General features: G+C 35.7%; 1 non-coding gene across 1 annotated transcript; it reads left to right on the top strand.

Annotated features, from left to right (window-relative positions):
- The first annotated feature begins 12676 nt into the window (after positions 1-12676).
- On the top strand, positions 12677-12783 carry LOC126025085 (U6 spliceosomal RNA). Its single transcript, XR_007501132.1, has one exon. It is a non-coding gene; the product is annotated as a U6 spliceosomal RNA (small nuclear RNA).
- Positions 12784-15844: the final 3061 nt, after the last annotated feature.

Raw genomic sequence — 15844 nt, 5'->3', positions numbered from 1 at the left:
TGCAAATAATATCTTTCTGGAGATACTCCAGTACTTAAGGACACATGCCTTGCATGCTACAAATCCAGGTTCTCTTCCTGCTATCACATGGCCTCTAAAGCATAACCAGAATGGCCCTGAGTCTCTTGAGGACCTTTGGGAAGTCCCTTCAAAATTTAAACATAAAAGTTTAAAGATTAAAATATTGCCTGTCATGGTTTCTTATATATTATACAGTGACTCTTCATGTATATGAACTTTTTTTTATTTAATATCATTAATTGATCGTCATCCCCTTTCTTGGAATACCTAGGACCTCTGTTCTTTTCCACATTGGTGTAACATTTTTGTCTTTCTGATTTAAAAAACAATTACCAAGTTTATATTTTCACAAACTATAGCATTATCTTAATTTTGAAATGTTATTTAAAAGACAATCATTTGCTTGTTCTTAGATATTTATTTCTTTTTTTAATATCTTTATTTAAACATCTTAAATATAATTATGATTGTAGTTGGGTTTATTTAAACACCTTGATTACAAACATGATTGTGGTTGGGTTTCAGTCCTGTAAAGAACACCCCCCTTCACCAGTGCAACATTCCCATCACCTATGTAATCTCCCTCCTCACACCCCACCCTCGCCTGTACTCTAGACAGGCTTCCTACTTCCCTCATTCATTCATATTGTTATGATAGTTCTCAATGTAGTTATTTCTCTAACTGCACTCATCACTCTTTGTGGTGAACTTCATGTCATGAACTGGACTTTCCATCTCTCCTCTCTTTTGTCTCTGTGAATTATTGCAGAAATGTCTTTTATGTTCCTTAAAAACCATAGATGAAGGAGACTAGTTTGCATCTATCTCCCTCTGACTTATTTCACTCAGCATAATAGATTCTATGTACATCCGTGTATAGGAAAATTTCATGACTTCATCTCTTCTGACGGCTACATAATATTCCATTGTGTATATGTACCACAGTTTCTTTAGCCATTCATGTGTTGAAGGGCATCTTGGTTGTTTGCAGAGTCTGGCTATTGTAAATAGCACTGCAATGAATATAAGTATGAGGAAGGTATTTTTGTATTGTATTTTTGTGTTCCTAGGGTATATCGCTAGGAGTGGTATAACTGTATCATATGGGAGCTCAATTTTCATGTTTTGGAGGAATCTCCATATCACTTTCCATAAAGGTTGGATTAGACAGCATTCCCACCAGCAGTGAATAAGAGTTCCTTTCTCTCCGCATCCCCCCACTCAGCACTGCTTGTTCTTATTCTATGTGATGTGCTACAATCTCTGTGGTGTGAGATGGTACCTCATAGTTGTTTTGATTTGCATCTCCATGATGATTAGTGATGTAGGCATTATTTCATGTGCCTTTCAGCCATTTGTATTTCTTCTTTATCAAAGTGTCTCTCCATATCTTCTCCAAATTTTTGATGGGATTAGATGTTTTTTTTTCTTGTAAAGTTCTGTCAGTGCCTTGTATATTTTGGATATTAGCCCCTAATCTGATGGGTATTAGGTGAATAGTTTCTTCCACTCAGTGGGTGGCTCTTGTATCCTGGGTACTATTTCCTTTGAGTTGTAGAAGCTTTTCAGCTTAACATATTCCCATCTGTTTATCTCTGCTTCCACTTGTTTGGAGAGTACTATTTCCTCTTTAAAGATGCCTTTAGTCTTAATGTCATATAGTGTTTTACCTATGTGTTGTTCTATATACCTTATGGTTTCAGGCCTTATATCAAGGTCTTTAATCCATTTGGATTTGATCTTTGTGCATGGTGTTAGCTGGGGGTCTGACTTCGCTTTTTTGCAAGTGGCTAACCAGTTGTGCCAACACCACTTGCTGAAGAAGCTTTTCTTGCTTCATTTAGGATTTCTTGCTCCTTTATAAAAATTAGGTGATTGTATGTCTGGGGAACATTCTCTTAGTACTCAAGCCTATTCCACTGATCTGAGGACCTGTCTGTATCCCAATACCATGCTGTTTTGATAACTATTGCTTTGTAATACATTTTAAAATTGGGGAAATAATGCCTCCTATATTCCTTTACCCAAGGATTTCTTTAGCTATTCAAGGGTATTTATTGTCTCATTCACATTAGTGTCACACAAACTCAAATATCTTGGAGTCAACTTGACTAAAGATGTGAAGGACCTATACAAAGGGAACTATAAATCCCTGCTCCAAAAAATAAGAGAGGACACACAGAAATGGAAACACATGCCCTGCTCATGGATTGGCAGGATTAACGTCATTAAAATGGCAATACTCCCCAAAGCATTGCGCAGATTGAATACATCCCTCTAAAGTTACCCATGACATTCTTCAAAGAAGTGGATCAAACACTTCTGAGTAATTATGAAAATCATAATGAGAATATATGACCACTAATAGTAAGCTAGACAAAGAGGGGACCACCTACTCTAGCAGCCCTGGGTGTGATGGTGGGGTATATGGGTTGCATAAAGGGAACTGGGATGGGGGGAGGACAAATTTGGTGATGGGTATTCCCCTGATTTAATGTTAATATGTACCTAAAATACTACTGTGAAAGATATGTAACCCATTATGATCACATAAAAATTAAAAAAAAATCATAATGAGAAATATGTTAGAATAAAATTATCTTAAAATTAAAAAGTTAAAATATTATAAAAGGCGACCTTTTATTTGTTCTGTTTTTAAATTTTTTCTTACTGAGAAATTATAAATAAAGTAATTATTTAAGCATTTTACTCTTGTTTAGATTTAACTGAAAATTGAAAATTAGAATTTTTATTTCTAATGAGCTGTGTTATTTGATACTTTCCTTTGCAATTTTATAATAAACCCCAATTATTCTGACCCGTTCATGCTGGGGGCTACTTTAGAAAAGGAACACTCTGACCTATAATATTTCAAAAGAAGATATTGGAATCAAATGTGCATTTTAGGTTGATAATCCCTAGACATTTTATCATTGCCTACTGATCCTGAGAAGCAGGGGTCAGAATAATTTTTAAATTTTCAAAAATTTTATAGTACCTGTAACAAAATATGTGTGTGTTTAATAGACTCATGAAGCAGTAAAAAAGGCTTGTGACATTAATTCGAATAATTTAGTATCATGAGACAAACTCCTGATTCTTCAGAGGTATATCTTATGTCTATACATAGCTTTTTGATAAACAATTAAAAGAACTGAACTACTTCCATCCAATATTTTTCAGAAAAATATTCTTGTGTAGACCAATGAGGGTTCTTTTTGGCACAAGACTTTTCTATAATTAATTTAAAAAATAAATACACTTTATGCAGTCTCAGAAAGGAGGGAGGATGACTCCCCTTTCTGCATGAACTACAGTAGTTCAATGCCACCCCCTACATCCTCTGACAGAAAAGCCCAGCTCTGTGTCTAAAATCATGTAACATGAGCAATTAAATCCTCAGGTGAGATCAGAATACAGAGTTGAAATCTCTGGGTGGTTCCTTCTGAAGTAGGGTGGAGGTAAGCCCTCTTGCTATCCAACGCTCCTCTGGAAATTTCAGTAGCCCCACCCAACGCCACCTGTCCATCAGAAAAATAACCCATCTCTGCCATCATGCTCCAGAGTAAAATAATGGCTGTTAGTACTTCCCTAGTGGTCCCATTCAGGTTGATTGCTCTGTGGCCTTTTTAGAAAGGTGGAGGACAGATTCCCCTTTCTTCATGAACTACAGTAGCCCAACACCACCCCTGACACAATCTGACAGAAAGGGCCCAGCTTTCTGACTTAACCTTATCAAACTGCCAAGCCACCTAATTTGTTTATAAATCCTGAATCTGAAAGAGGCTGCAAGAGGCCATGAAACACCTCAATAACTTGTAGCGTCAGCTTAGTAGTGTCACAGGAAATCTTAAAGATACATAGTCATCTACCCACCTCACTGAACCTGACCAGTAACATTGGGACATTGGGGTTGGGAATGTTGCACTGGTGAAGGGGGGTGTTCTTCACATGACTGAAACCCAACCATAATCATGTTTGTAATCCAGGTGTTTAAATAAAGATATTAAAAAAAAAGACTCAACTAGTACCAACTCACACTCCAGTAAATCCTTATACACTGATTTTAATAATACCATGAAGAGATGTAACAGTAATTGAAATTGACCTGAGTTGATAAACATTTGATAATTCCAGTTACCTTTGTGTTATAGCAATCACTATGAAGTAAATATGTTTATGCCTGCATGGAGGCAGGCTAGGATGAGAGATTGGTCATTTTGTGGTGGGTTTGATACCTGAATATTTAATTCCTGAAAGGGCTGTAGTATGAGCAACTTGGTAAATCATGATGTTATAATAAAATCATAAAGAAAAAATAAATGCAGCTTAGATATTTTTGATGTCAAAAATTCTTTTTTGAAAGAAAAAAATATTGAATCAGTTTTCTCCTAAGAGATCAACTCTTTGATGAGATGTTCTGTAGTTTAAGTTAATGACTCTGCATCTCTTCAGTAAACAGCCACTGATTAAAAACGTAAAAATGATTTTTATGATTTATAAATCACTGAGCTCCAGGAAGGCATTCCCTGATAGATTTAAGCATATGGAGAGTGTTCATTATCCCAAAGATGACAAGACAAGCGATCTTTGGTGATCTGTGGGTAATAGATTTCTAAAATAATACCACAAAGAATACATCATGATGAAATAATGCACTGTTTCCATGAATAAAAGCAGATGTTATTTTTTCAAATGTACATAATATGTGTTATATTAGTTTTTCAGATATTCTACCTTTTTAGGGTTAATATAAATGGTAAAAAAATTTTATTATAGTTAAATAAAAACAAAAATACATGATTATTTACATTTTTGTTATTTTAACACATTCATTCTCATTACCATTTGTGTACCTATTTCAAATTTTGCAAAGAGTACATTAAAAAGGAAAAGCAGGCTGTATGGGCACTACAGACAATGACCAGGATTGGACAAACTAGTTTGCCTGGAGACTAGAATTGGTCTTATGTCAGGAAACTTCAGGGGTAGGGTCTCCTTGTATTTAGGCCAAAGTTTTTCCTTTCCATGACCCCCATACTTTGGTGGGCCCATGCAAACGATAATTGCCACTCTACCATTGTTTTTATAGTGCTCCTTTGACTCTAAACCTTTAAGAAATCACTAGTAAAAATATCTGGAACTGCAAAAAAAATAAAAAAGGTTTACATTAGTGTTAACATATATGCTTTTAGTTACACTAGCATTCTGGGGGATAAAGGAGGGAGATAAGGGATATATGCTTGGGAACAGGGCTGAAGGGAGGACAACATTGGTGGTCGAAAGGCCCTCATTTATTGTCACTGTGTACCTTAAATATCACTGTGTAAGATTTGTAATTCACTTTGACCACAATAAAAAAAAGGAAAAGTAGGATCAATATCACATAAAATCTTTAAATTATGTGCAAGATAGATGTGATAGAACAAAGTTCCTATAATGTAAGATATACTAAATTCTTGTTTTGTTTTTGTTTTTGTTTTTGGGCCACACCCGGAGTTGCTCAGGGGTTACACCTGGCTGTCTGCTCAGAAGTAGCTCCTGGCAGGCACGGGGGACCATATGGGACACCGGGATTCGAACCAACCACCCTTGGTCCTGGATCGGCTGCTTGCAAGGCAAACGCCGCTATGCTATCTCTCCGGACCCTGATATACTAAATTCTTAAAACCCTCAATAATTTTCCTGGGGCAGAAATATTTGTGTGTAATTTCTTATGTCATCTAAGTATTTTGTTAAAAAATATATGGACAGCATAAGATGAAAAAAATCAAGGGACAAAAACTCTGGTGTCTTGTAACAGTCTACCAAGGAGAGCAGAATAAATGAAAAAAGATGAGTGCATAAGCAAAATCTAGAAGAAGAAATGTCATTGAATCTTAAAATACAGATCAGATGCTTTCTTAAAAATGAAAATGTTACAAAAGAATCTTCATGTTTTCTTGGGAAAGTTCAAGTGCAGCTTGTCTGTCCTTTGTTTATTTTCCAGTTTTATCACTGACTGCCTTTCCCCTCCTGCCCTCCATACAGGCCTTACAGAGTGACTAGCAGAGAGTATACATCCACAAAGTGGTGACAAGCCTCTGAGACAGCAGCAGATAGACTAAGAAAGTCCAGATGGCATCCAAAATGACAACATTCCTGTGGATTGGTCGTGGTTAGAGAAGATGTCCACAGGAAGGAATTGGAAATAATAAGGCTCTAATGACTTAATACGAGTTTATATATAAATCTAGCTGTGCTGTGGTGAAAATAGAGGTCAGATAAATCAATTTTAATGGAAAATGGGGATGATTCCATTTCTGGATATTCCATTTCTCCCAATTAAGGGGGTTATTTCCACATTGGTGCATGGGAAGGAAATCTTTCTTTTTAGATTATGAGTAAAGTCAAATATTAAAAGCAGAAAGGAGTCAACCCCTGGAAAAAATTATTGGATGTAATCATAATTAACATAGCTTAAAAATTACTGTCCAGAATTTCCTTCTATAGTTCCAACTAAGAATTTTTTGCATTTAACTTGCCCACTCCTGCAGGTTATTTTCATCTGCAATTGCTTTCCAAGAGAGACTATTTGTGCCCCTTCTACCTCCCTTCTCTGTTATGACCAATTTTCTTCTTCCAAAGAAACCATGCCAAAAAGCTTTCATTGTTTCCATGACTTTATATTTTCCTATTCTATTGTAGTTTTTATTTCTCCCAAGGGACCACAGCACCCAATTCCTGAACTGCTTTGTGTTTTTCAACGAGTAAATTAGCTCACGTTATTATAAAAGTAGATGGCAAAGTTCTCCTCTCCAATCACAAATTAGTATTGGAAGGTTCATAAAAATTCACAGGTTCAGATGCATTTTTGCCAAGAATCTGATTGTGCACAGACACTAGACTTACACCATTTGTAGAAAAGCAAATTTATATGAGGCAGAAATGGGAGGATTTTTATGTAATGGTTCAGGTCTTGGTCTCTAATTTTATACAGACTTTGGTTCAAATACTTAGATGCCTCAATTTCTAACCATAGAAACTTGATGAGTCACTTCATATCTTTAAATCATAATTCACCATTATAAATTTGAAAATAAGAATTGGATCCATATTACAGGCCGTTGTAAAGATTAAACAAGAGATGATTGTTCTCTCAAATGGTTAGCACTGATTAAAATTTAAATTCAGCAACTACAAAAAAGCATAACAACAACAACAGAAGAAGATGTAAGGGGCTTGTCAAATATATGGCTGATTTTTGCTTGCTTCCTTATATGATGGTCCCTTGAGCACTGTCAGGGATCATTTCTGAATTCAAAGTCAGGAATATCTTCTAGTACCTCTGGGTATGGCTCCTAAATAAAATGTATCTGAAAAATAAAAACAAAAACAAAACAAAAAACAAAAATTGTATCTAATGTTATACTATGTCGTCTAACATCTAGTCATCTTTCTTTAACATCTTACCTTTACCGAAGATTTCTTAAAATTTTTCTTTGTTTTTGTGGTTTTGTTTTTGTTTTGTTTTTTGTTGTTTTTCTTTTTTTCCCTTTCTCTTTTGAATTGATATTTATAACCTCTACACAGATTCCTTGTTTTTTTTTTCTTTTTTCTTTTCTCTTTTTTATTCAGACAGAACCACATAAATTGAATCATCTTGTTCTGCCTCATAAATTGAGGGGAAAATAAATGGATGGTACCATGAGCAATCAGTCATATGATCATTGAGTAGGAATAAAAAATGATCAGACTTAAACACCAAACCCAAAGTCAACAACAACAGTATCAATACCCAATCTACAACAAGCTTCACAAGAGGGGAACAGATGCACTAGCATTATGGGGGGCAAGGAAGGATGCATGCTGGGAACAGGGGAGGGAGGAGGACAAAACTGGTGGTGGGAATGTCAATGATTCATTGTCGCTCTGTACCTTAAATATTACTGTGAAAGACTAGTAATTCACTTTGTTCACAATAAAAATTGTAAAAATAAATAAATAAAAAATAAAATAAAATTTAAAAAATCTTCAGTAAAGGTAAGATGTTAAAGAAAGATAATTAGATGTTAGATGACATAGTATAAAATCAGATACAATTTTTGCTTTTTATTTTGTTTTTGTTTTTATTTTTCAGATACAATTTTGTTTAGGAGCCATACCCAGGGGTGCTAGAGGATATTTCTGACTTTGAACTCAGAAATGATTCCGAACAGCGTTCAAGGGACCATCATGCAAGGAAGCAAACGAAGGTCAGCCATATATTTGACAAGGTCCTTACATCCTTCACTGTCTCTCTGGCCCTGATCACTCAATTTTTATATCAAAGATGTGATTCTTAGATATGTGGCCTCTGGTAAACAGATCTGAGCCTTAGTTATGAATTGTAAAAAAAGTACAAATTTTGAAGGGGAGGAAGCATGTTCAGTTGTGTTCAGAGATTACTTCTAGTCCTGTTTCTAGGGATTCCTCCTGGTGAGGCTCTGGAAAGCATATGGGATGCCAGTGATAGAATCTATGCAAGGCAAGTAGATTTTAACCAGTTATATTATCTCTCCATCCCAAGGAACAATTTTTGAACTCAAAAGATGTACTCATCGGGGGTCAGAGCAATAGCCATAGAGCATTTGTCTTGCATGCAGCTGACCCAGGACAGATGGTGATTCGGTTCCTGGCATTCCATATGATACCCCGAGCATGCCAGGAGTGACTTCTGAGCATAGAACCAGGAGTAACCCCTGAGCACTGCCAGGTGTGACCCCAAAACAAAAAACAAACAAACAAAAAAGAGGTACTCATGGATTTGAGATATTTCTATCATGCTCTCACAGAGTTTAGTGAAATCTAGCAAAGAATAGGAGATGACTTCATGTAGATAATAATATTAAAATTTAGAGGAGGAAACACTAGAGATCATAAAAATACTCCATACAAAAATGCAAGGTTCCTGTACAATTCAATGAGGCCCAAAATATGACATAAAATTAAAAATTAAATTAAATTAAAAAGAAAATTAAAAAGAAAAATGTAATAAACTATAATCTAAAGTATTCCTATGTTAATAATAGAGCTAATTTACAAAATGAAAAAAATTTTTCTCCCTAACATGAAGGGTAAAACTGCTTTATTTTCCTGTTGAGTTTGCCTTATTTTGCCTCTTTTTGAGTCCCATTGCTGGGTCAGCACAAGTTATATGATACTGTTGGAATTTTGGTTGTCCCTTAAGGTGAAGGGTATCACAGAGTCTCCCCCGCAGAAGTAAATTATGCTCAGCATGAAGAGAAGCTTCATTTTCCAGCTGGCGGGCAGCTGGTGTGCATGCTCAACTTTTTGATGAATGGAGTCATTACATTATCTGTCTCCTGTATTCTAGACCACCCAGTACCTTCCTGGCGTTGTCTGTGGATGAGAATAAAAGCTCTTTTGTTAGACTCGCCAAAGCAGTGCTTCTGCAATGTGACCCACTAAAAAACTGTTTCGGGGCTCAGCAATTTCCTCTCTGAGAGTATGGTCCTTTTTTTTTTTTTTTTTTTTTTTTTTTTTGAATGTGGAAGTGTTGTCTGAAAACTAGAAAAGGATCCTTTCCCCAAAGGCCCTCACTGAAAGTATAGATCCTCATACCAAATCCATGGTACCACTACCTACTTCCATCTCTACCACCACCATAGTCCATTCTGTCTACACTACCATTAACTGCCTCCACCTCCACCACCACTAGTGTTACCATTTATTGAGAACCTATTTTTTCATGTCGTATTTTCTTTTTTTAATTTAATTTTATTGAAACAATTGTGATCTGTAGAGTCCTTCATAGTTGAATTTCAGATATACAGTGAATCAGGGCCCTTCCCACCACCTGTGTCAACCTCCCTCCACCAATGGACCCACAGTGCATTCTAACCCACTACCCTTTGCCCCTGGCCTGCCAATATAACAGGCCCATTTAAGTTTAAATTATTAAAATTTAGGTCCTTTGATTCTATTGTCATTTACTTTGGCTTGAAGAGAAACATTTTATATACCAGATAAATTATGTATATAAGTTCAGCTAGTTTGATCACAAGTCTAAAAGGTCTAATTGTCATTTTTTTGTATGTGACCATTAAGAGTTACTGGTAAGAAGCACCTTATCAAGATCATCATACCATAAGAAGGTAGGAGAGTGAGAATTCTGAATACAACTCCAAAGTATGTAATCTTCCTCATGCATAGCATTCATTTTAAGAAATGTTACCGAAAGAACTTCATAAATCACTATCTGTCTCTAACCATGTATTTAACAAATATTTTTATACCTACAATGACCAAACTTTCATTTGAACAATGGAGCAAGCTTGACCTAAAGAGATCTATTTTGGAGGGACTCACTCTAGATGTGGAAACAAAATAAAATAATTAACTTTTTTTAGGTTGAAAATAACTGAAGCAACAGAATTCACTTATTATTCAGTCTCGGACCAAAGTTTTTTTGTTATCGAAATAAATGTACCGAGAAATATAATACATACTGATGCTACTTTATAAAAAAAAAGTGATGTTTCTAACTTTAGATGAGTTTTTTTTTTAAATTTTACTGAAGCATTTGATTTACAAAGTTCTTCATAGTTAAATTTCATACATACAATGAATGAGGGCCAAACCCATCACCAGTGTCCAACTTCCTCTACCAATGTTCCCAGAGTGCATCCTATACCACCACCTTTTGTCTTCTGGCTTGCCAGTATAACAGGCCCATTTGAAGTTTAGATGGTTATAGTTTGGGTCTCTTGATTCCATTGATGTTGACTTTGGCTTGAATATTTAATTTTGTCCTTTGTATCTCCACCAATGCACCTAAGGCCACTTGGCCCCTGGCCCCCATCCTTTTTATGTTTTTCCACTTGGCCCCTGGCCCTCATTCTTTTTTTAAAGAAATATGTACATGTCTCCTATCTTTTCCAACGCTTATTTTTTTTATTTTATTTTTTTTATTCTAGTGTCACTTTTATTAAGCACTCTAAGATTTTTATGAGAATAACAGTAATATAGAGGATAATTAGCTTAGTAGTGGTGGTTGGGTACAGTAATTTTGTTCATCAATACCATAAGATTGTAACATCATTGTTAATATACTACAATATAATAATTAAAATAATAAAAATAAACATCCTAGGACATTAGACACTGAAAAAAACATGTTTTTTACACCTTGACTTTTAAGATAGGAACTTGTGTAGATAGATCCAAACTTCAACAACCAAACTTAAAAATGTGCCTGTCAAAGTGGAAGGCTGATTGAGAGTATTGAGAGGAGGAAACCTGAAAACCCCGGGTGGTGGGATTGGTGTTGGAACATAATATGTCTAAAACTCCTCCATGTATAACTTAGCAAACCATCATAATTTAGTTACTTTTTTTTTTTTTGGTTTTTGGGCCACACCCATTTGATGCTCAGGGGTTACTCCTGGTTATGCACTCAGAAATCACCCCTGGCTTGGGGGGACCATATGGGACGCCGGGGGATCGAACCGCCGTCCTTCCTTGGCTAGCGCTTGCAAAGCAGACACCTTACCTCTAGCGCCACTTCCCGGCCCAATTTAGTTACTTTTTAAAGGAAGTTTTCCTTAAGCAATTCAGAACAGTCTTTACTGATTTTTGTAAGCAACCCCTAATTGATCTTTTTTTTTAATTTTTGATATATTGATGTTCCTTGGTCTACTTTGCATAGCATTGTTTCTGTAACTGATAGTACATAATTTAGACCTATTTTATCTAATGATAGAGCTTATTTTCAATTGAGAAATGCCTTTTATAAATGTTTAAATAAGTTAATTCATCAAATATTATTCTTAATATGAGCTATAAAGACAACATATGACTTAGGGAAATTATGTTTATTATTAAATTTGGTGTACTCAATCATAGGATGTAGCTCAAAGTTCTAGTTGTTAATATTATCTTTCCTAATTCCTAGTTATAACCATCCTTTTTATTTCTGTCTAAAAGATCATTATGATTCTTCCTGCATCATTTTAAAATGTTAATTCCTCTGCAGAATTCAGAAACTTCAGAGCATTTGTGAAACAATCTTTGGGCCGATGGCTTCAAAATTTATATAAGTTATGTTTATTCTGGTTTAAATTTTTATAGTTGCCTTTCTTATGAATAATTCAGAATTTTGTTAATTCATCACATTTTTAGAGACTCTCTTAAGCATCCAATCTCACAACATCAAAGTCTCGATTTTGCATTCTCTGGTGTAGAAATCTTAATTAAATTAAATAATTTACATAGCAAGTAGGGTGGCATAAACAGGTTTGAAAACAAACACTACCGAATTGGTAAGCATCAGTTTGACAGGTTGAAAGAGTGAAGCATCCTGGAAGGACGAGCTCAGAGCTGTATTTAATCTGATATAAGAGTATGTGGTTAAGACCGCTTTTATTGTTACCAACTTTTGAAGTGTTATAAATGACATAGTTTTTATATGAACTGATTTATTCAAATGTAAATGATAGTCAATGTCCTAAGTATTTTAAGGTCTGGAAAAATAGAGGTCTATGTAAACCAGGGGTCTCAAACTCAATTTATATGGGGGCCGCAGGAGGCAAAGTCGGGGTGAGGCAGGGTTGCATAAGGGATTTCGCTTACCAAATATTCGCAATAAAAAAAAGCATTAGTAAGAAAAAATCCCCTGCTCGCTTCGGCAGCACATATACTAAAATTGGAACGATACAGAGAAGATTAGCATGGCCCCTGCGCAAGGATGACACGCAAATTCGTGAAGCGTTCCATATTTAAAAAAAAAAAAATCGCATTAAACATTTGCATACCCTGAACGAACTGCTCGGGGTATGGGAATGTTTAATGCGATTTTTTTCTTACTATTCCGGTAAGCGAATAATGGCAAAGACTGCGATATTTGAAGGCCGTCCGCGGGCCACAGAATGTTGTACGGAGGGCCGCAAACTGCCCACAGGCTGCGAGTTTGAGACCCCTGATGTAAACAATCTAAGGTCTAGGAGATTAATGAAGTTAGTGATCTCCAAAAGCAAATTTGTTTACCAGAAATCATCATCTAGACTGAGATTACTGAAAAAGAAAACTAAATTCTCTCTATTCAGATGTTAATTTACCAACATTAGAAACTGGCATAACATCCTTTATAATTTAGAGAATTGAAAGAAATATTGTAGAATAAAGGGATATTTTTTTTGCAATCAGCAGATCACTGTGTATAAAGACAAAACAATGAAATGACTCTCATGATAAAATAACTTAAAAACCAAAACATCTGTGATCTTGAATAAAGTGCTTGAAATAAGAATCAAAATAAAGGGGCCCGAATGGTGGAGCAAGCAGTAAGGCGTTTGCCTTGCCTGTGCTAGCCTAGGTTGGACCGCGGTTCTATACCCCCACATCCCATATGGTCCCCCAAGCGAGGAACAATTTCTGAGCACACAGCCAGGAGTAACCCCTGAGCATCACTGGTGTAGCCCAAAATTAAAAAAAAAATAAGAATCAAAATAAAGATGTCATAAGTAAAGAATTTATGGCTTATGATGGATTTAAATTTATAATTTAAACATGGTATCAAATCAGAAAAGGTATTTTAATGAAGAAAACATTTAATATAAAATAACATTTAGGGGCCGGGCGGTGGCGCAAGAGGTAAGGTGCCTGCCTTGCCTTCGCTAGCCTTGGACGGACCACAGTTCGATCCCCCGGCGTCCCATATGGTCCCCCAAGCCAGGAGCAACTTCTGAGCGCATAGCCAGGAGGAACCCCTGAGCATTACCGGCTGTGGCCCAAAAACCAAAAAAAAATAAATAAATAATAACATAAAAAATAACATTTAACTATAATTGATAAGATTTATAATAATTTCCTAGATTCAATTCAATAGAGATAACTGATGTGTTATACTTTCTCTCTCTCACCTCTTTACTCTTATCCTTTTATCTTTGTAATGCAACAAAAGAGAACCATTAGGAAATATTTACTAACTTCCCTAAATAAATCGGATAATTATACAAGTGTTTTCCTAGCTCTTACATCCTTCAGGTTGCCAGATATGTACATATATGTTCTCTTTAAAAACATGTAAAAAATACTATCTAATCCCCTAGTTTCCATTTTGCCATCTAAATGCATGCCTATAATAATCAAGACATAAATGAGAAGTGATTTGATATATATGAAAGATTCTGTAACTGAAAAGGTCATTATAACCATGTATCTGAATGCGTTGAGTCAGTAAGTACCTATTACTAGATGCAATAATATACCCACTAAATATTTCTCCCATTATGGTTTGCTGACCATAATAATTTAGGGACAGCTGGATCATCCTTTGCCTTTATGTTTGCAAGTTTGAATCTAGAACAGTGTTTAGCACAGAACTACCACCCTGGAGCTCTGACTTTAGAGCTTAAACACTCTTCCTCCACTCTCCATTGAAGAGTTTACTCAGAAATGCATTCTTAGTCTACATTTGTTTCAAATTAGTCTCTCACCCAGCTATTCAGCTGCAATCAGTTGGGACTCAAGAGGTCAAATCTTTCCCTTCACAATCCTAGCCTGTCCAACAGTTCCCGGCAGGATGGTCTTTCCTGGAAAATATTTAGGAAGATCCCGGTTCTTCTTAATCATTTAAATAAACTCATTTGGAGTATTTAATAAGTGCCAGTATTACACTTGATGTTTTCACAATCATATCATTTAATTTGTGTTGCAATTTGGAGTTGAGCATCATCAAACAATTCTGCATATGAGAAATGAAAGTTGAAATGTATTGATTTGTCAATGTCTAATAAATGTCATGGACATTTTGAACTTCAGTCTTTCTGTCTCCACATATAGTTTTTGTTTCATTGTGTTACAGCTGCCTAACAAAAGACAATTTAGGATAAATTGTTGTTTCCCATTCTCTCTTCTTTTTCCGAACATTGACCAAACAATAAAATGGAATTTTAAGGAGATAGAATAGATTCTTTCATTTTGGAATTCCTTCTCTTTGGAGTTGCTCCCAGTTCTGTATGAACCACAACAGTTCAACTTCCACATCCTCTCTTTGACCTTAACTTCCTTTCAGATCCCTTTTCCAAGAATCCTCTTCCACCTCATGTGATGAATCACCTGTTTTTGACACAAGTCTGAAAACAATAGGACATATCCACCTCATCACTGTCCACAACAAAGTTTTCAACTACCCATCTATATTGGTCTGCATATATTGTTGAAAAAAGTATGCATAAAACAATAATTTTCCATTGTCTTCTTAACACGTAGAACATATAGCAGAAGGCTAAATGGAGTGTTCACATTATTGGTTTTTTTTTTTTAGGGGGGTTACATCACACCCAGTGGCGCTCAGGGGTTCTGTGCAGCCAGCTCCTGGCTGGCTCGGGAGACCATATGGGATGCCAGGATTCTAACCACCATCTATTCTGGGAAGCTGCATGCAAGGCAAATGCCCTACCGCCGTGTTGTCCCTTTGACCCCACATTGTTGGTTTTTTGTTTTTGATTTTTTTTTTTTTGTCTTTAGGCCATATGTGGTGATGCTCAGGGTTTAGTCTTGCTTCTACACTCAGGGATCACTCCTGGTGGGCTCACAGGACCATAAGTGCTGCCAGAGATGGAACCATTGTCAACTACATGCAAGGCTAGTCCTTACCACACTGTATAATCTCTTGCCCCTATGGAGTGGCCACACTATATATTATTAGTCATTTATTTAATTAATATATTTAGTAATAAATTTACTTTTGATGTGATCTTAGATATAAATGATTCAAAACTGAATACCTTATATTTTCTTTTTTGTTTTTTTTTTGTGCCACACCCATTTGATGCTCAGG

This window comes from Suncus etruscus, chromosome 12, assembly GCF_024139225.1.
Source record: "Suncus etruscus isolate mSunEtr1 chromosome 12, mSunEtr1.pri.cur, whole genome shotgun sequence".
Lineage (NCBI taxonomy): Eukaryota > Metazoa > Chordata > Mammalia > Eulipotyphla > Soricidae > Suncus > Suncus etruscus.
Note: the sequence above shows the minus strand (reverse complement) of the source record. Positions and strands in the feature narration are given on the sequence as shown.